Source organism: Electrophorus electricus, chromosome 13 (genome assembly GCF_041902795.1).
Source record: "Electrophorus electricus isolate QZ-2024a chromosome 13, ASM4190279v1, whole genome shotgun sequence".
Lineage (NCBI taxonomy): Eukaryota > Metazoa > Chordata > Actinopteri > Gymnotiformes > Gymnotidae > Electrophorus > Electrophorus electricus.
In genome coordinates, this window is record NC_137509.1 from 26,878,704 (window position 1) to 26,899,055 (window position 20,352).

The 20,352-nt window shown below is 35.3% G+C and overlaps 15 pseudogenes; all 15 read left to right on the forward strand.

The window, feature by feature from the left end:
* The first annotated feature begins 523 nt into the window (after positions 1–523).
* Positions 524–644, forward strand: LOC145645860 (5S ribosomal RNA; annotated as a pseudogene).
* A 1,705-nt stretch (positions 645–2,349) lies between these two features.
* LOC145645231 (5S ribosomal RNA) lies at positions 2,350–2,470 on the forward strand (annotated as a pseudogene).
* A 1,704-nt stretch (positions 2,471–4,174) lies between these two features.
* On the forward strand, positions 4,175–4,295 carry LOC145645861 (5S ribosomal RNA; annotated as a pseudogene).
* A 793-nt stretch (positions 4,296–5,088) lies between these two features.
* On the forward strand, positions 5,089–5,209 carry LOC145645863 (5S ribosomal RNA; annotated as a pseudogene).
* A 2,617-nt stretch (positions 5,210–7,826) lies between these two features.
* On the forward strand, positions 7,827–7,947 carry LOC145645975 (5S ribosomal RNA; annotated as a pseudogene).
* Positions 7,948–8,740: 793 nt separating this feature from the next.
* LOC145646050 (5S ribosomal RNA) lies at positions 8,741–8,861 on the forward strand (annotated as a pseudogene).
* Positions 8,862–10,566: 1,705 nt separating this feature from the next.
* LOC145646078 (5S ribosomal RNA) lies at positions 10,567–10,687 on the forward strand (annotated as a pseudogene).
* A 793-nt stretch (positions 10,688–11,480) lies between these two features.
* Positions 11,481–11,601, forward strand: LOC145645555 (5S ribosomal RNA; annotated as a pseudogene).
* A 793-nt stretch (positions 11,602–12,394) lies between these two features.
* On the forward strand, positions 12,395–12,515 carry LOC145645556 (5S ribosomal RNA; annotated as a pseudogene).
* A 793-nt stretch (positions 12,516–13,308) lies between these two features.
* Positions 13,309–13,429, forward strand: LOC145646047 (5S ribosomal RNA; annotated as a pseudogene).
* A 793-nt stretch (positions 13,430–14,222) lies between these two features.
* LOC145645557 (5S ribosomal RNA) lies at positions 14,223–14,343 on the forward strand (annotated as a pseudogene).
* Positions 14,344–15,136: 793 nt separating this feature from the next.
* On the forward strand, positions 15,137–15,257 carry LOC145646233 (5S ribosomal RNA; annotated as a pseudogene).
* A 1,595-nt stretch (positions 15,258–16,852) lies between these two features.
* LOC145645558 (5S ribosomal RNA) lies at positions 16,853–16,973 on the forward strand (annotated as a pseudogene).
* Positions 16,974–17,654: 681 nt separating this feature from the next.
* Positions 17,655–17,775, forward strand: LOC145646079 (5S ribosomal RNA; annotated as a pseudogene).
* A 791-nt stretch (positions 17,776–18,566) lies between these two features.
* LOC145645887 (5S ribosomal RNA) lies at positions 18,567–18,687 on the forward strand (annotated as a pseudogene).
* The last annotated feature ends 1,665 nt before the right edge of the window (positions 18,688–20,352 follow it).

Genomic DNA, 20,352 nt, shown 5'->3' on the forward strand with positions numbered 1-20,352 from the left:
AGTGCAGTGATTAATTAAAAAAACCTATCTGTTAGCACCTGGGAATAGCAGAAGCTGTAAATTTTTCTTGCATCACTTTAATTTAATATGCAACTGACATGCTTGTAAGTGAAGTGTACAGATTAAATAGAAATCTATTAGTACCAGGGAATAGCAGGTGCTGTAAGATTTTATTGCATCCCTTAAATTTATGTTCAAGCTATCAAGCTCAAATTTGAAGTGCAGTGAATAATTAAATCAAACTATCTGTTAGCACCTGGGAATAGCAGATGCTGTAAGTTTTTATTGCATCACTTTAATTTACTCTCCAACTGACATGCTTGAATGTGAAGTGCAGTGATTAATAAAAAAACTGTCTGTTAGTGCCTCCGAATACCAGATGTTGTAAGCTTTTTTTGCATCATTTTAATTTACTTTCAAGATAACATTCTAGAATGTCAAGTGCAGGGATTAATAAAAAAAAATGTCAGATTGGTCTTTGATCATATTTTCTATGATTATGCAATTTGAGTAAGTGTTTAAGGTTTACGTCCATACCAGCTTCAGCACGCCTCCAATCTCATTTGAACTTGGAAGCTAAGCAAGCTTGTGCCTGGATAGTACTGAGGTGGGACCCTACCTAGGAATACCATGTGCTGTAAGCTTTTCTTGCATCACTTTAATTTACTTTCAAGCTGACATTCTCAAATGTGAAGTGCAGTGATTAATAAAAAAAACTATCTGTTAGCACCTGGGAATAGCAGTTGCTGTAAGTTTTTTTTGCATCACTTTCATTTACTCTCCAACTCACATGCCTGAATGTGAAGTGCAGTGATTCATCAAAAAACTATCTTTTAGCACCTTGGACTATGAGATGCTGTAAGCTTCTCTTGCATCACTTTAATTTACTTTCAAGATGACATGCTAGGATGTGAAGTGCAGTGATTAATTAAAAAAACCTATCTGTTAGCACCTGGGAATAGCAGATGCTGTAAGTTTTTCTTGCATCACTTTAATTTAATATGCAACTGACATGCTTGTAAGTGAAGTGTACAGATTACATAGAAATCTATTAGTACCAGGGAATAGCAGGTGCTGTAAGATTTTATTGCATCCCTTAAATTTATGTTCAAGCTATCAAGCTCAAATTTGAAGTGCAGTGAATAATTAAATCAAATTATCTGTTAGCACCTGGGAATAGCAGATGCTGTAAGTTTTTATTGCATCACTTTAATTTACTCTCCAACTGACATGCTTGAATGTGAAGTGCAGTGATTAATAAAAAAACTGTCTGTTAGTGCCTCCGAATACCAGATGTTGTAAGCTTTTATTGCATCATTTTAATTTACTTTCAAGATAACATTCTAGAATGTCAAGTGCAGGGATTAATAAAAAAAATGTCAGATTGGTCTTTGATCATATTTTCTATGATTATGCAATTTGAGTAAGTGTTTAAGGTTTACGTCCATGCCAGCTTCAGCATGCCTCCAATCTCATCTGAACTTGGAAGCTAAGCAAGTTTGTGCCTGGATAGTACTGAGGTGGGACCCTACCTAGGAATACCATGTGCTGTAAGCTTTTCTTGCATCACTTTAATTTACTTTCAAGCTGACATGCTCAAATGTGAAGTGCAGTGATTAATAAAAAACCTATCTGTTAGCACCTGGGAATAGCAGATGCTGTAAGTTTTTTTTGCATCACTTTCATTTACTCTCCAACTCACATGCCTGAATGTGAAGTGCAGTGATTCATCAAAAAACTATCTTTTAGCACCTTGGACTACGAGCTGCTGTAAGCTTCTCTTGCATCACTTTAATTTACTTTCAAGATGACATGCTAGGATGTGAAGTGCAGTGATTAATTAAAAAAACCTATCTGTTAGCACCTGGGAATAGCAGATGCTGTAAGTTTTTCTTGCATCACTTTAATTTAATATGCAACTGACATGCTTGTAAGTGAAGTGTACAGATTAAATAGAAATCTATTAGTACCAGGGAATAGCAGGTGCTGTAAGATTTTATTGCATCCCTTAAATTTATGTTCAAGCTATCAAGCTCAAATTTGAAGTGCAGTGAATAATTAAATCAAACTATCTGTTAGCACCTGGGAATAGCAGATGCTGTATGTTTTTATTGCATCACTTTAATTTACTCTCCAACTGACATGCTTGAATGTGAAGTGCAGTGATTAATAAAAAAACTGTCTGTTAGTGCCTCCGAATACCAGATGTTGTAAGCTTTTATTGCATCATTTTAATTTACTTTCAAGATAACATTCTAGAATGTCAAGTGCAGGGATTAATAAAAAAAAATGTCAGATTGGTCTTTGATCATATTTTCTATGATTAGGCAATTTGAGTAAGTGTTTAAGGTTTACGGCCATACCAGCTTCAGCACGCCTCCAATCTCATCTGAACTTGGAAGCTAAGCAAGTTTGTGCCTGGATAGTACTGAGGTGGGACCCTACCTAGGAATACCATGTGCTGTAAGCTTTTCTTGCATCACTTTAATTTACTTTCAAGCTGACATGCTCAAATGTGAAGTGCAGTGATTAATAAAAAACCTATCTGTTAGCACCTGGGAATAGCAGATGCTGTAAGTTTTTTTTGCATCACTTTCATTTACTCTCCAACTCACATGCCTGAATGTGAAGTGCAGTGATTCATCAAAAAACTATCTTTTAGCACCTTGGACTACGAACTGCTGTAAGCTTCTCTTGCATCACATTAATTTACTTTCAAGATGACATGCTAGGATGTGAAGTGCATTGATTAATTAAAAAAAACTATCTGTTAGCACCTGGGAATAGCAGATGCTGTAAGTTTTTCTTGCATCACTTTAATTTAATATGCAACTGACATACTTGTAAGTGAAGTGTACAGATTAAATAGAAATCTATTAGTACCAGGGAATAGCAGGTGCTGTAAGATTTTATTGCATCCCTTAAATTTATGTTCAAGCTATCAAGCTCAAATTTGAAGTGCAGTGAATAATTAAATCAAACTATCTGTTAGCACCTGGGAATAGCAGATGCTGTAAGTTTTTATTGCATCACTTTAATTTACTCTCCAACTGACATGCTTGAATGTGAAGTGCAGTGATTAATAAAAAAACTGTCTGTTAGTGCCTCCGAATACCAGATGTTGTAAGCTTTTATTGCATCATTTTAATTTACTTTCAAGATAACATTCTAGAATGTCAAGTGCAGGGATTAATAAAAAAAATGTCAGATTGGTCTTTGATCATATTTTCTATGATTATGCAATTTGAGTAAGTGTTTAAGGTTTACGTCCATGCCAGCTTCAGCACGCCTCCAATCTCATCTGAACTTGGAAGCTAAGCAAGTTTGTGCCTGGATAGTACTGAGGTGGGACCCTACCTAGGAATACCATGTGCTGTAAGCTTTTCTTGCATCACTTTAATTTACTTTCAAGCTGACATGCTCAAATGTGAAGTGCAGTGATTAATAAAAAACCTATCTGTTAGCACCTGGGAATAGCAGATGCTGTAAGTTTTTTTTGCATCACTTTCATTTACTCTCCAACTCACATGCCTGAATGTGAAGTGCAGTGATTCATCAAAAAACTATCTTTTAGCACCTTGGACTATGAGATGCTGTAAGCTTCTCTTGCATCACTTTAATTTACTTTCAAGATGACATGCTAGGACGTGAAGTGCAGTGATTAATTAAAAAAATCTATCTGTTAGCACCTGGGAATAGCAGAAGCTGTAAATTTTTCTTGCATCACTTTAATTTAATATGCAACTGACATGCTTGTAAGTGAAGTGTACAGATTAAATAGAAATCTATTAGTACCAGGGAATAGCAGGTGCTGTAAGATTTTATTGCATCCCTTAAATTTATGTTCAAGCTATCAAGCTCAAATTTGAAGTGCAGTGAATAATTAAATCAAACTATCTGTTAGCACCTGGGAATAGCAGATGCTGTAAGTTTTTATTGCATCACTTTAATTTACTCTCCAACTGACATGCTTGAATGTGAAGTGCAGTGATTAATAAAAAAACTGTCTGTTAGTGCCTCCGAATACCAGATGTTGTAAGCTTTTTTTGCATCATTTTAATTTACTTTCAAGATAACATTCTAGAATGTCAAGTGCAGGGATTAATAAAAAAAAATGTCAGATTGGTCTTTGATCATATTTTCTATGATTATGCAATTTGAGTAAGTGTCTAAGGTTTACGTCCATACCAGCTTCAGCACGCCTCCAATCTCATTTGAACTTGGAAGCTAAGCAAGCTTGTGCCTGGATAGTACTGAGGTGGGACCCTACCTAGGAATACCATGTGCTGTAAGCTTTTCTTGCATCACTTTAATTTACTTTCAAGCTGACATTCTCAAATGTGAAGTGCAGTGATTAATAAAAAAAACTATCTGTTAGCACCTGGGAATAGCAGTTGCTGTAAGTTTTTTTTGCATCACTTTCATTTACTCTCCAACTCACATGCCTGAATGTGAAGTGCAGTGATTCATCAAAAAACTATCTTTTAGCACCTTGGACTATGAGATGCTGTAAGCTTCTCTTGCATCACTTTAATTTACTTTCAAGATGACATGCTAGGATGTGAAGTGCAGTGATTAATTAAAAAAACCTATCTGTTAGCACCTGGGAATAGCAGATGCTGTAAGTTTTTCTTGCATCACTTTAATTTAATATGCAACTGACATGCTTGTAAGTGAAGTGTACAGATTACATAGAAATCTATTAGTACCAGGGAATAGCAGGTGCTGTAAGATTTTATTGCATCCCTTAAATTTATGTTCAAGCTATCAAGCTCAAATTTGAAGTGCAGTGAATAATTAAATCAAACTATCTGTTAGCACCTGGGAATAGCAGATGCTGTAAGTTTTTATTGCATCACTTTAATTTACTCTCCAACTGACATGCTTGAATGTGAAGTGCAGTGATTAATAAAAAAACTGTCTGTTAGTGCCTCCGAATACCAGATGTTGTAAGCTTTTTTTGCATCATTTTAATTTACTTTCAAGATAACATTCTAGAATGTCAAGTGCAGGGATTAATAAAAAAAAATGTCAGATTGGTCTTTGATCATATTTTCTATGATTATGCAATTTGAGTAAGTGTTTAAGGTTTACGTCCATACCAGCTTCAGCACGCCTCCAATCTCATTTGAACTTGGAAGCTAAGCAAGCTTGTGCCTGGATAGTACTGAGGTGGGACCCTACCTAGGAATACCATGTGCTGTAAGCTTTTCTTGCATCACTTTAATTTACTTTCAAGCTGACATTCTCAAATGTGAAGTGCAGTGATTAATAAAAAAAACTATCTGTTAGCACCTGGGAATAGCAGTTGCTGTAAGTTTTTTTTGCATCACTTTCATTTACTCTCCAACTCACATGCCTGAATGTGAAGTGCAGTGATTCATCAAAAAACTATCTTTTAGCACCTTGGACTATGAGATGCTGTAAGCTTCTCTTGCATCACTTTAATTTACTTTCAAGATGACATGCTAGGATGTGAAGTGCAGTGATTAATTAAAAAAACCTATCTGTTAGCACCTGGGAATAGCAGATGCTGTAAGTTTTTCTTGCATCACTTTAATTTAATATGCAACTGACATGCTTGTAAGTGAAGTGTACAGATTACATAGAAATCTATTAGTACCAGGGAATAGCAGGTGCTGTAAGATTTTATTGCATCCCTTAAATTTATGTTCAAGCTATCAAGCTCAAATTTGAAGTGCAGTGAATAATTAAATCAAATTATCTGTTAGCACCTGGGAATAGCAGATGCTGTAAGTTTTTATTGCATCACTTTAATTTACTCTCCAACTGACATGCTTGAATGTGAAGTGCAGTGATTAATAAAAAAACTGTCTGTTAGTGCCTCCGAATACCAGATGTTGTAAGCTTTTATTGCATCATTTTAATTTACTTTCAAGATAACATTCTAGAATGTCAAGTGCAGGGATTAATAAAAAAAATGTCAGATTGGTCTTTGATCATATTTTTTATGATTATGCAATTTGAGTAAGTGTTTAAGGTTTACGTCCATGCCAGCTTCAGCACGCCTCCAATCTCATCTGAACTTGGAAGCTAAGCAAGTTTGTGCCTGGATAGTACTGAGGTGGGACCCTACCTAGGAATACCATGTGCTGTAAGCTTTTCTTGCATCACTTTAATTTACTTTCAAGCTGACATGCTCAAATGTGAAGTGCAGTGATTAATAAAAAACCTATCTGTTAGCACCTGGGAATAGCAGATGCTGTAAGTTTTTTTTGCATCACTTTCATTTACTCTCCAACTCACATGCCTGAATGTGAAGTGCAGTGATTCATCAAAAAACTATCTTTTAGCACCTTGGACTACGAGCTGCTGTAAGCTTCTCTTGCATCACTTTAATTTACTTTCAAGATGACATGCTAGGATGTGAAGTGCAGTGATTAATTAAAAAAACCTATCTGTTAGCACCTGGGAATAGCAGAAGCTGTAAATTTTTCTTGCATCACTTTAATTTAATATGCAACTGACATGCTTGTAAGTGAAGTGTACAGATTAAATAGAAATCTATTAGTACCAGGGAATAGCAGGTGCTGTAAGATTTTATTGCATCCCTTAAATTTATGTTCAAGCTATCAAGCTCAAATTTGAAGTGCAGTGAATAATTAAATCAAACTATCTGTTAGCACCTGGGAATAGCAGATGCTGTAAGTTTTTATTGCATCACTTTAATTTACTCTCCAACTGACATGCTTGAATGTGAAGTGCAGTGATTAATAAAAAAACTGTCTGTTAGTGCCTCCGAATACCAGATGTTGTAAGCTTTTATTGCATCATTTTAATTTACTTTCAAGATAACATTCTAGAATGTCAAGTGCAGGGATTAATAAAAAAAATGTCAGATTGGTCTTTGATCATATTTTTTATGATTATGCAATTTGAGTAAGTGTTTAAGGTTTACGTCCATGCCAGCTTCAGCACGCCTCCAATCTCATCTGAACTTGGAAGCTAAGCAAGTTTGTGCCTGGATAGTACTGAGGTGGGACCCTACCTAGGAATACCATGTGCTGTAAGCTTTTCTTGCATCACTTTAATTTACTTTCAAGCTGACATGCTCAAATGTGAAGTGCAGTGATTAATAAAAAACCTATCTGTTAGCACCTGGGAATAGCAGATGCTGTAAGTTTTTTTTGCATCACTTTCATTTACTCTCCAACTCACATGCCTGAATGTGAAGTGCAGTGATTCATCAAAAAACTATCTTTTAGCACCTTGGACTACGAGCTGCTGTAAGCTTCTCTTGCATCACTTTAATTTACTTTCAAGATGACATGCTAGGATGTGAAGTGCAGTGATTAATTAAAAAAACCTATCTGTTAGCACCTGGGAATAGCAGAAGCTGTAAATTTTTCTTGCATCACTTTAATTTAATATGCAACTGACATGCTTGTAAGTGAAGTGTACAGATTAAATAGAAATCTATTAGTACCAGGGAATAGCAGGTGCTGTAAGATTTTATTGCATCCCTTAAATTTATGTTCAAGCTATCAAGCTCAAATTTGAAGTGCAGTGAATAATTAAATCAAACTATCTGTTAGCACCTGGGAATAGCAGATGCTGTAAGTTTTTATTGCATCACTTTAATTTACTCTCCAACTGACATGCTTGAATGTGAAGTGCAGTGATTAATAAAAAAACTGTCTGTTAGTGCCTCCGAATACCAGATGTTGTAAGCTTTTTTTGCATCATTTTAATTTACTTTCAAGATAACATTCTAGAATGTCAAGTGCAGGGATTAATAAAAAAAAATGTCAGATTGGTCTTTGATCATATTTTCTATGATTATGCAATTTGAGTAAGTGTTTAAGGCTTACTTCCATACCAGCTTCAGCACGCCTCCAATCTCATCTGAACTTGGAAGCTAAGCAAGCTTGTGCCTGGATAGTACTGAGGTGGGACCCTACCTAGGAATACCATGTGCTGTAAGCTTTTCTTGCATCACTTTAATTTACTTTCAAGCTGACATTCTCAAATGTAAAGTGCAGTGATTAATAAAAAAAACTATCTGTTAGCACCTGGGAATAGCAGGTGCTGTAAGTTTTTTTTGCATCACTTTCATTTACTCTCCAACTCACATGCCTGAATGTGAAGTGCAGTGATTCATCAAAAAACTATCTTTTAGCACCTTGGACTATGAGATGCTGTAAGCTTCTCTTGCATCACTTTAATTTACTTTCAAGATGACATGCTAGGATGTGAAGTGCAGTGATTAATTAAAAAAACCTATCTGTTAGCACCTGGGAATAGCAGATGCTGTAAATTTTTCTTGCATCACTTTAATTTAATATGCAACTGACATGCTTGTAAGTGAAGTGTACAGATTAAATAGAAATCTATTAGTACCAGGGAATAGCAGGTGCTGTAAGATTTTATTGCATCCCTTAAATTTATGTTCAAGCTATCAAGCTCAAATTTGAAGTGCAGTGAATAATTAAATCAAACTATCTGTTAGCACCTGGGAATAGCAGATGCTGTAAGTTTTTATTGCATCACTTTAATTTACTCTCCAACTGACATGCTTGAATGTGAAGTGCAGTGATTAATAAAAAAACTGTCTGTTAGTGCCTCCGAATACCAGATGTTGTAAGCTTTTATTGCATCATTTTAATTTACTTTCAAGATAACATTCTAGAATGTCAAGTGCAGGGATTAATAAAAAAAAATGTCAGATTGGTCTTTGATCATATTTTCTATGATTATGCAATTTGAGTAAGTGTTTAAGGTTTACGTCCATACCAGCTTCAGCACGCCTCCAATCTCATCTGAACTTGGAAGCTAAGCAAGCTTGTGCCTGGATAGTACTGAGTTGGGACCCTACCTAGGAATGCCATGTGCTGTAAGCTTTTCTTGCATCACTTTAATTTACTTTCAAGCTGACATTCTCAAATGTGAAGTGCAGTGATTAATAAAAAAAACTATCTGTTAGCACCTGGGAATAGCAGTTGCTGTAAGTTTTTTTTGCATCACTTTCATTTACTCTCCAACTCACATGCCTGAATGTGAAGTGCAGTGATTCATCAAAAAACTATCTTTTAGCACCTTGGACTATGAGATGCTGTAAGCTTCTCTTGCATCACTTTAATTTACTTTCAAGATGACATGCTAGGATGTGAAGTGCAGTGATTAATTAAAAAAACCTATCTGTTAGCACCTGGGAATAGCAGATGCTGTAAGTTTTTCTTGCATCACTTTAATTTAATATGCAACTGACATGCTTGTAAGTGAAGTGTACAGATTACATAGAAATCTATTAGTACCAGGGAATAGCAGGTGCTGTAAGATTTTATTGCATCCCTTAAATTTATGTTCAAGCTATCAAGCTCAAATTTGAAGTGCAGTGAATAATTAAATCAAATTATCTGTTAGCACCTGGGAATAGCAGATGCTGTAAGTTTTTATTGCATCACTTTAATTTACTCTCCAACTGACATGCTTGAATGTGAAGTGCAGTGATTAATAAAAAAACTGTCTGTTAGTGCCTCCGAATACCAGATGTTGTAAGCTTTTATTGCATCATTTTAATTTACTTTCAAGATAACATTCTAGAATGTCAAGTGCAGGGATTAATAAAAAAAATGTCAGATTGGTCTTTGATCATATTTTCTATGATTATGCAATTTGAGTAAGTGTTTAAGGTTTACGTCCATGCCAGCTTCAGCACGCCTCCAATCTCATCTGAACTTGGAAGCTAAGCAAGTTTGTGCCTGGATAGTACTGAGGTGGGACCCTACCTAGGAATACCATGTGCTGTAAGCTTTTCTTGCATCACTTTAATTTACTTTCAAGCTGACATGCTCAAATGTGAAGTGCAGTGATTAATAAAAAACCTATCTGTTAGCACCTGGGAATAGCAGATGCTGTAAGTTTTTTTTGCATCACTTTCATTTACTCTCCAACTCACATGCCTGAATGTGAAGTGCAGTGATTCATCAAAAAACTATCTTTTAGCACCTTGGACTACGAGCTGCTGTAAGCTTCTCTTGCATCACTTTAATTTACTTTCAAGATGACATGCTAGGATGTGAAGTGCAGTGATTAATTAAAAAAACCTATCTGTTAGCACCTGGGAATAGCAGAAGCTGTAAATTTTTCTTGCATCACTTTAATTTAATATGCAACTGACATGCTTGTAAGTGAAGTGTACAGATTAAATAGAAATCTATTAGTACCAGGGAATAGCAGGTGCTGTAAGATTTTATTGCATCCCTTAAATTTATGTTCAAGCTATCAAGCTCAAATTTGAAGTGCAGTGAATAATTAAATCAAACTATCTGTTAGCACCTGGGAATAGCAGATGCTGTAAGTTTTTATTGCATCACTTTAATTTACTCTCCAACTGACATGCTTGAATGTGAAGTGCAGTGATTAATAAAAAAACTGTCTGTTAGTGCCTCCGAATACCAGATGTTGTAAGCTTTTATTGCATCATTTTAATTTACTTTCAAGATAACATTCTAGAATGTCAAGTGCAGGGATTAATAAAAAAAAATGTCAGATTGGTCTTTGATCATATTTTCTATGATTATGCAATTTGAGTAAGTGTGTAAGGTTTACGTCCATACCAGCTTCAGCACGCCTCCAATCTCATCTGAACTTGGAAGCTAAGCAAGTTTGTGCCTGGATAGTACTGAGGTGGGACCCTACCTAGGAATACCATGTGCTGTAAGCTTTTCTTGCATCACTTTAATTTACTTTCAAGCTGACATTCTCAAATGTGAAGTGCAGTGATTAATAAAAAAAACTATCTGTTAGCACCTGGGAATAGCAGGTGCTGTAAGTTTTTTTTGCATCACTTTCATTTACTCTCCAACTCACATGCCTGAATGTGAAGTGCAGTGATTCATCAAAAAACTATCTTTTAGCACCTTGGACTATGAGATGCTGTAAGCTTCTCTTGCATCACTTTAATTTACTTTCAAGATGACATGCTAGGATGTGAAGTGCAGTGATTAATTAAAAAAACCTATCTGTTAGCACCTGGGAATAGCAGATGCTGTAAATTTTTCTTGCATCACTTTAATTTAATATGCAACTGACATGCTTGTAAGTGAAGTGTACAGATTAAATAGAAATCTATTAGTACCAGGGAATAGCAGGTGCTGTAAGATTTTATTGCATCCCTTAAATTTATGTTCAAGCTATCAAGCTCAAATTTGAAGTGCAGTGAATAATTAAATCAAACTATCTGTTAGCACCTGGGAATAGCAGATGCTGTAAGTTTTTATTGCATCACTTTAATTTACTCTCCAACTGACATGCTTGAATGTGAAGTGCAGTGATTAATAAAAAAACTGTCTGTTAGTGCCTCCGAATACCAGATGTTGTAAGCTTTTTTTGCATCATTTTAATTTACTTTCAAGATAACATTCTAGAATGTCAAGTGCAGGGATTAATAAAAAAAAATTTCAGATTGGTCTTTGATCATATTTTCTATGATTATGCAATTTGAGTAAGTGTTTAAGGTTTACGTCCATACCAGCTTCAGCACGCCTCCAATCTCATCTGAACTTGGAAGCTAAGCAAGCTTGTGCCTGGATAGTACTGAGGTGGGACCCTACCTAGGAATACCATGTGCTGTAAGCTTTTCTTGCATCACTTTAATTTACTTTCAAGCTGACATTCTCAAATGTAAAGTGCAGTGATTAATAAAAAAAACTATCTGTTAGCACCTGGGAATAGCAGGTGCTGTAAGTTTTTTTTGCATCACTTTCATTTACTCTCCAACTCACATGCCTGAATGTGAAGTGCAGTGATTCATCAAAAAACTATCTTTTAGCACCTTGGACTATGAGATGCTGTAAGCTTCTCTTGCATCACTTTAATTTACTTTCAAGATGACATGCTAGGATGTGAAGTGCAGTGATTAATTAAAAAAACCTATCTGTTAGCACCTGGGAATAGCAGATGCTGTAAGTTTTTCTTGCATCACTTTAATTTAATATGCAACTGACATGCTTGTAAGTGAAGTGTACAGATTAAATAGAAATCTATTAGTACCAGGGAATAGCAGGTGCTGTAAGATTTTATTGCATCCCTTAAATTTATGTTCAAGCTATCAAGCTCAAATTTGAAGTGCAGTGAATAATTAAATCAAACTATCTGTTAGCACCTGGGAATAGCAGATGCTGTAAGTTTTTATTGCATCACTTTAATTTACTCTCCAACTGACATGCTTGAATGTGAAGTGCAGTGATTAATAAAAAAACTGTCTGTTAGTGCCTCCGAATACCAGATGTTGTAAGCTTTTTTTGCATCATTTTAATTTACTTTCAAGATAACATTCTAGAATGTCAAGTGCAGGGATTAATAAAAAAAAATGTCAGATTGGTCTTTGATCATATTTTCTATGATTATGCAATTTGAGTAAGTGTTTAAGGTTTACGTCCATACCAGCTTCAGCACGCCTCCAATCTCATCTGAACTTGGAAGCTAAGCAAGCTTGTGCCTGGATAGTACTGAGGTGGGACCCTACCTAGGAATACCATGTGCTGTAAGCTTTTCTTGCATCACTTTAATTTACTTTCAAGCTGACATTCTCAAATGTAAAGTGCAGTGATTAATAAAAAAAACTATCTGTTAGCACCTGGGAATAGCAGGTGCTGTAAGTTTTTTTTGCATCACTTTCATTTACTCTCCAACTCACATGCCTGAATGTGAAGTGCAGTGATTCATCAAAAAACTATCTTTTAGCACCTTGGACTATGAGATGCTGTAAGCTTCTCTTGCATCACTTTAATTTACTTTCAAGATGACATGCTAGGATGTGAAGTGCAGTGATTAATTAAAAAAACCTATCTGTTAGCACCTGGGAATAGCAGATGCTGTAAATTTTTCTTGCATCACTTTAATTTAATATGCAACTGACATGCTTGTAAGTGAAGTGTACAGATTAAATAGAAATCTATTAGTACCAGGGAATAGCAGGTGCTGTAAGATTTTATTGCATCCCTTAAATTTATGTTCAAGCTATCAAGCTCAAATTTGAAGTGCAGTGAATAATTAAATCAAACTATCTGTTAGCACCTGGGAATAGCAGATGCTGTAAGTTTTTATTGCATCACTTTAATTTACTCTCCAACTGACATACTTGAATGTGAAGTGCAGTGATTAATAAAAAAACTGTCTGTTAGTGCCTCCGAATACCAGATGTTGTAAGCTTTTATTGCATCATTTTAATTTACTTTCAAGATAACATTCTAGAATGTCAAGTGCAGGGATTAATAAAAAAAAATGTCAGATTGGTCTTTGATCATATTTTCTATGATTATGCAATTTGAGTAAGTGTTTAAGGTTTACGTCCATACCAGCTTCAGCACGCCTCCAATCTCATCTGAACTTGGAAGCTAAGCAAGCTTGTGCCTGGATAGTACTGAGGTGGGACCCGACCTAGGAATACCATGTGCTGTAAGCTTTTCTTGCATCACTTTAATTTACTTTCAAGCTGACATTCTCAAATGTAAAGTGCAGTGATTAATAAAAAAAACTATCTGTTAGCACCTGGGAATAGCAGGTGCTGTAAGTTTTTTTTGCATCACTTTCATTTACTCTCCAACTCACATGCCTGAATGTGAAGTGCAGTGATTCATCAAAAAACTATCTTTTAGCACCTTGGACTATGAGATGCTGTAAGCTTCTCTTGCATCACTTTAATTTACTTTCAAGATGACATGCTAGGATGTGAAGTGCAGTGATTAATTAAAAAAACCTATCTGTTAGCACCTGGGAATAGCAGATGCTGTAAATTTTTCTTGCATCACTTTAATTTAATATGCAACTGACATGCTTGTAAGTGAAGTGTACAGATTAAATAGAAATCTATTAGTACCAGGGAATAGCAGGTGCTGTAAGATTTTATTGCATCCCTTAAATTTATGTTCAAGCTATCAAGCTCAAATTTGAAGTGCAGTGAATAATTAAATCAAACTATCTGTTAGCACCTGGGAATAGCAGATGCTGTAAGTTTTTATTGCATCACTTTAATTTACTCTCCAACTGACATACTTGAATGTGAAGTGCAGTGATTAATAAAAAAACTGTCTGTTAGTGCCTCCGAATACCAGATGTTGTAAGCTTTTATTGCATCATTTTAATTTACTTTCAAGATAACATTCTAGAATGTCAAGTGCAGGGATTAATAAAAAAAAATGTCAGATTGGTCTTTGATCATATTTTCTATGATTATGCAATTTGAGTAAGTGTTTAAGGTTTACGTCCATACCAGCTTCAGCACGCCTCCAATCTCATCTGAACTTGGAAGCTAAGCAAGCTTGTGCCTGGATAGTACTGAGGTGGGACCCTACCTAGGAATACCATGTGCTGTAAGCTTTTCTTGCATCACTTTAATTTACTTTCAAGCTGACATTCTCAAATGTGAAGTGCAGTGATTAATAAAAAAAACTATCTGTTAGCACCTGGGAATAGCAGTTGCTGTAAGTTTTTTTTGCATCACTTTCATTTACTCTCCAACTCACATGCCTGAATGTGAAGTGCAGTGATTCATCAAAAAACTATCTTTTAGCACCTTGGACTATGAGATGCTGTAAGCTTCTCTTGCATCACTTTAATTTACTTTCAAGATGACATGCTAGGATGTGAAGTGCAGTGATTAATTAAAAAAACCTATCTGTTAGCACCTGGGAATAGCAGATGCTGTAAGTTTTTCTTGCATCACTTTAATTTAATATGCAACTGACATGCTTGTAAGTGAAGTGTACAGATTAAATAGAAATCTATTAGTACCAGGGAATAGCAGGTGCTGTAAGATTTTATTGCATCCCTTAAATTTATGTTCAAGCTATCAAGCTCAAATTTGAAGTGCAGTGAATAATTAAATCAAACTATCTGTTAGCACCTGGGAATAGCAGATGCTGTAAGTTTTTATTGCATCACTTTAATTTACTCTCCAACTGACATGCTTGAATGTGAAGTGCAGTGATTAATAAAAAAACTGTCTGTTAGTGCCTCCGAATACCAGATGTTGTAAGCTTTTATTGCATCATTTTAATTTACTTTCAAGATAACATTCTAGAATGTCAAGTGCAGGGATTAATAAAAAAAAATGTCAGATTGGTCTTTGATCATATTTTCTATGATTATGCAATTTGAGTAAGTGTGTAAGGTTTACGTCCATACCAGCTTCAGCACGCCTCCAATCTCATTTGAACTTGGAAGCTAAGCAAGTTTGTGCCTGGATAGTACTGAGGTGGGACCCTACCTAGGAATACCATGTGCTGTAAGCTTTTCTTGCATCACTTTAATTTACTTTCAAGCTGACATTCTCAAATGTGAAGTGCAGTGATTAATAAAAAAAACTATCTGTTAGCACCTGGGAATAGCAGGTGCTGTAAGTTTTTTTTGCATCACTTTCATTTACTCTCCAACTCACATGCCTGAATGTGAAGTGCAGTGATTCATCAAAAAACTATCTTTTAGCACCTTGGACTATGAGATGCTGTAAGCTTCTCTTGCATCACTTTAATTTACTTTCAAGATGACATGCTAGGATGTGAAGTGCAGAGATTAATTAAAAAAACCTATCTGTTAGCACCTGGGAATAGCAGATGCTGTAAGTTTTTCTTGCATCACTTTAATTTAATATGCAACTGACATGCTTGTAAGTGAAGTGTACAGATTAAATAGAAATCTATTAGTACCTGGGAATAGCAGATGCTGTAAGTTTTTATTGCATCAATTTAATTTACTCTCCAACTGACATGCTTGAATGTGAAGTGCAGTGATTAATAAAAAAACTGTCTGTTAGTGCCTCCGAATACCAGATGTTGTAAGCTTTTATTGCATCATTTTAATTTACTTTCAAGATAACATTCTAGAATGTCAAGTGCAGGGATTAATAAAAAAAATTTCAGATTGGTCTTTGATCATATTTTCTATGATTATGCAATTTGAGTAAGTGTTTAAGGTTTACGTCCATACCAGCTTCAGCACGCCTCCAATCTCATCTGAACTTGAAAGCTAAGCAAGTTTGTGCCTGGATAGTACTGAGGTGGGACCCTACCTAGGAATACCATGTGCTGTAAGCTTTTCTTGCATCACTTTAATTTACTTTCAAGCTGACATTCTCAAATGTGAAGTGCAGTGATTAATAAAAAAAAACTATCTGTTAGCACCTGGGAATAGCAGGTGCTGTAAGTTTTTTTTGCATCACTTTCATTTACTCTCCAACTCACATGCCTGAATGTGAAGTGCAGTGATTCATCAAAAAACTATCTTTTAGCACCTTGGACTATGAGATGCTGTAAGCTTCTCTTGCATCACTTTAATTTACTTTCAAGATGACATGCTAGGATGTGAAGTGCAGTGATTAATTAAAAAAACCTATCTGTTAGCACCTGGGAATAGCAGATGCTGTAAGTTTTTCTTGCATCACTTTAATTTAATATGCAACTGACATGCTTGTAAGTGAAGTGTACAGATTAAATAGAAATCTATTAGTACCAGGGAATAGCAGGTGCTGTAAGATTTTATTGCATCCCTTAAATTTATGTTCAAGCTATCAAGCTCAAATTTGAAGTGCAGTGAATAATTAAATCAAACTATCTGTTAGCACCTGGGAATAGCAGATGCTGTAAGTTTTTATTGCATCACTTTAATTTACTCTCCAACTGACATGCTTGAATGTGAAGTGCAGTGATTAATAAAAAAACTGTCTGTTAGTGCCTCCGAATACCAGATGTTGTAAGCTTTTATTGCATCATTTTAATTTACTTTCAAGATAACATTCTAGAATGTCAAGTGCAGGGATTAATAAAAAAAAAGGTCAGATTGGTCTTTGATCATATTTTCTATGATTATGCAATTTGAGTAAGTGTTTAAGGTTTACGTCCATACCAGCTTCAGCACGCCTCCAATCTCATCTGAACTTGGAAGCTAAGCAAGCTTGTGCCTGGATAGTACTGAGGTGGGACCCTACCTAGGAATACCATGTGCTGTAAGCTTTTCTTGCATCACTTTAATTTACTTTCAAGCTGACATGCTCAAATGTGAAGTGCAGTGATTAATAAAAAAAACTATCTGTTAGCACCTGGGAATAGCAGATGCTGTAAGTTTTTTTTGCATCACTTTCATTTACTCTCCAACTCACATGCCTGAATGTGAAGTGCAGTGATTCATCAAAAAACTATCTTTTAGCACCTTGGACTACGAGCTGCTGTAAGCTTCTCTTGCATCACATTAATTTACTTTCAAGATGACATGCTAGGATGTGAAGTGCAGTGATTAATTAAAAAAAACTATCTGTTAGCACCTGGGAATAGCAGATGCTGTAAGTTTTTCTTGCATCACTTTAATTTAATATGCAACTGACATGCTTGTAAGTGAAGTGTACAGATTAAATAGAAATCTATTAGTACCTGGGAATAGCAGATGCTGTAAGTTTTTATTGCATCACTTTAATTTACTCTCCAACTGACATGCTTGAATGTGAAGTGCAGTGATTAATAAAAAAACTGTCTGTTAGTGCCTCCGAATACCAGATGTTGTAAGCTTTTTTTGCATCATTTTAATTTACTTTCAAGATAACATTCTAGAATGTCAAGTGCAGGGATTAATAAAAAAAAATGTCAGATTGGTCTTTGATCATATTTTCTATGATTATGCAATTTGAGTAAGTGTTTAAGGTTTACGTCCATACCAGCTTCAGCACGCCTCCAATCTCATCTGAACTTGGAAGCTAAGCAAGTTTGTGCCTGGATAGTACTGAGGTGGGACCCTACCTAGGAATACCATGTGCTGTAAGCTTTTCTTGCATCACTTTAATTTACTTTCAAGCTGACATGCTCAAATGTGAAGTGCAGTGATTAATAAAAAACCTATCTGTTAGCACCTGGGAATAGCAGATGCTGTAAGTTTTTTTTGCATCACTTTCATTTACTCTCCAACTCACATGCCTGAATGTGAAGTGCAGTGATTCATCAAAAAACTATCTTTTAGCACCTTGGACTACGAACTGCTGTAAGCTTCTCTTGCATCACATTAATTTACTGTCAAGATGACATGCTAGGATGTGAAGTGCAGTGATTAATTAAAAAAAACTATCTGTTAGCACCTGGGAATAGCAGATGCTGTAAGTTTTTCTTGCATCACTTTAATTTAATATGCAAATGACATGCTTGTAAGTGAAGTGTACAGATTAAATAGAAATCTATTAGTACCAGGGAATAGCAGGTGCTGTAAGATTTTATTGCATCCCTTAAATTTATGTTCAAGCTATCAAGCTCAAATTTGAAGTGCAGTGAATAATTAAATCAAACTATCTGTTAGCACCTGGGAATAGCAGATGCTGTAAGTTTTTATTGCATCACTTTAATTTACTCTCCAACTGACATGCTTGAATGTGAAGTGCAGTGATTAATAAAAAAACTGTCTGTTAGTGCCTCCGAATACCAGATGTTGTAAGCTTTTATTGCATCATTTTAATTTACTTTCAAGATAACATTCTAGAATGTCAAGTGCAGGGATTAATAAAAAAAATGTCAGATTGGTCTTTGATCATATTTTCTATGATTATGCAATTTGAGTAAGTGTTTAAGGTTTACGTCCATACCAGCTTCAGCATGCCTCCAATCTCATCTGAACTTGGAAGCTAAGCAAGCTTGTGCCTGGATAGTACTGAGGTGGGACCCTACCTAGGAATACCATGTGCTGTAAGCTTTTCTTGCATCACTTTAATTTACTTTCAAGCTGACATTCTCAAATGTGAAGTGCAGTGATTAATAAAAAAAACTATCTGTTAGCACCTGGGAATAGCAGTTGCTGTAAGTTTTTTTTGCATCACTTTCATTTACTCTCCAACTCACATGCCTGAATGTGAAGTGCAGTGATTCATCAAAAAACTATCTTTTAGCACCTTGGACTATGAGATGCTGTAAGCTTCTCTTGCATCACTTTAATTTACTTTCAAGATGACATGCTAGGAGGTGAAGTGCAGTGATTAATTAAAAAAATCTATCTGTTAGCACCTGGGAATAGCAGATGCTGTAAGTTTTTCTTGCATCACTTTAATTTAATATGCAACTGACATGTTTGTAAGTGAAGTGTACAGATTAAATAGAAATCTATTAGTACCAGGGAATAGCAGGTGCTGTAAGATTTTATTGCATCCCTTAAATTTATGTTCAAGCTATCAAGCTCAAATTTGAAGTGCAGTGAATAATTAAATCAAACTATCTGTTAGCACCTGGGAATAGCAGATGCTGTAAGTTTTTATTGCATCACTTTAATTTACTCTCCAACTGACATGCTTGAATGTGAAGTGCAGTGATTAATAAAAAAACTGTCTGTTAGTGCCTCCGAATACCAGATGTTGTAAGCTTTTATTGCATCATTTTAATTTACTTTCAAGATAACATTCTAGAATGTCAAGTGCAGGGATTAATAAAAAAAATGTCAGATTGGTCTTTGATCATATTTTCTATGATTATGCAATTTGAGTAAGTGTTTAAGGTTTGCGTCCATGCCAGCTTCAGCACGCCTCCAATCTCATCTGAACTTGGAAGCTAAGCAAGTTTGTGCCTGGATAGTACTGAGGTGGGACCCTACCTAGGAATACCATGTGCTGTAAGCTTTTCTTGCATCACTTTAATTTACTTTCAAGCTGACATGCTCAAATGTGAAGTGCAGTGATTAATAAAAAACCTATCTGTTAGCACCTGGGAATAGCAGATGCTGTAAGTTTTTTTTGCATCACTTTCATTTACTCTCCAACTCACATGCCTGAATGTGAAGTGCAGTGATTCATCAAAAAACTATCTTTTAGCACCTTGGACTACGAACTGCTGTAAGCTTCTCTTGCATCACATTAATTTACTTTCAAGATGACATGCTAGGATGTGAAGTGCAGTGATTAATTAAAAAAACCTATCTGTTAGCACCTGGGAATAGCAGATGCTGTAAGTTTTTCTTGCATCACTTTAATTTAATATGCAAATGACATGCTTGTAAGTGAAGTGTACAGATTAAATAGAAATCTATTAGTACCAGGGAATAGCAGGTGCTGTAAGATTTTATTGCATCCCTTAAATTTATGTTCAAGCTATCAAGCTCAAATTTGAAGTGCAGTGAATAATTAAATCAAACTATCTGTTAGCACCTGGGAATAGCAGATGCTGTAAGTTTTTATTGCATCACTTTAATTTACTCTCCAACTGACATGCTTGAATGTGAAGTGCAGTGATTAATAAAAAAACTGTCTGTTAGTGCCTCCGAATAACAGATGTTGTAAGCTTTTTTTGCATCATTTTAATTTACTTTCAAGATAATATTCTAGAATGTCAAGTGCAGGGATTAATAAAAAAAATGTCAGATTGGTCTTTGATC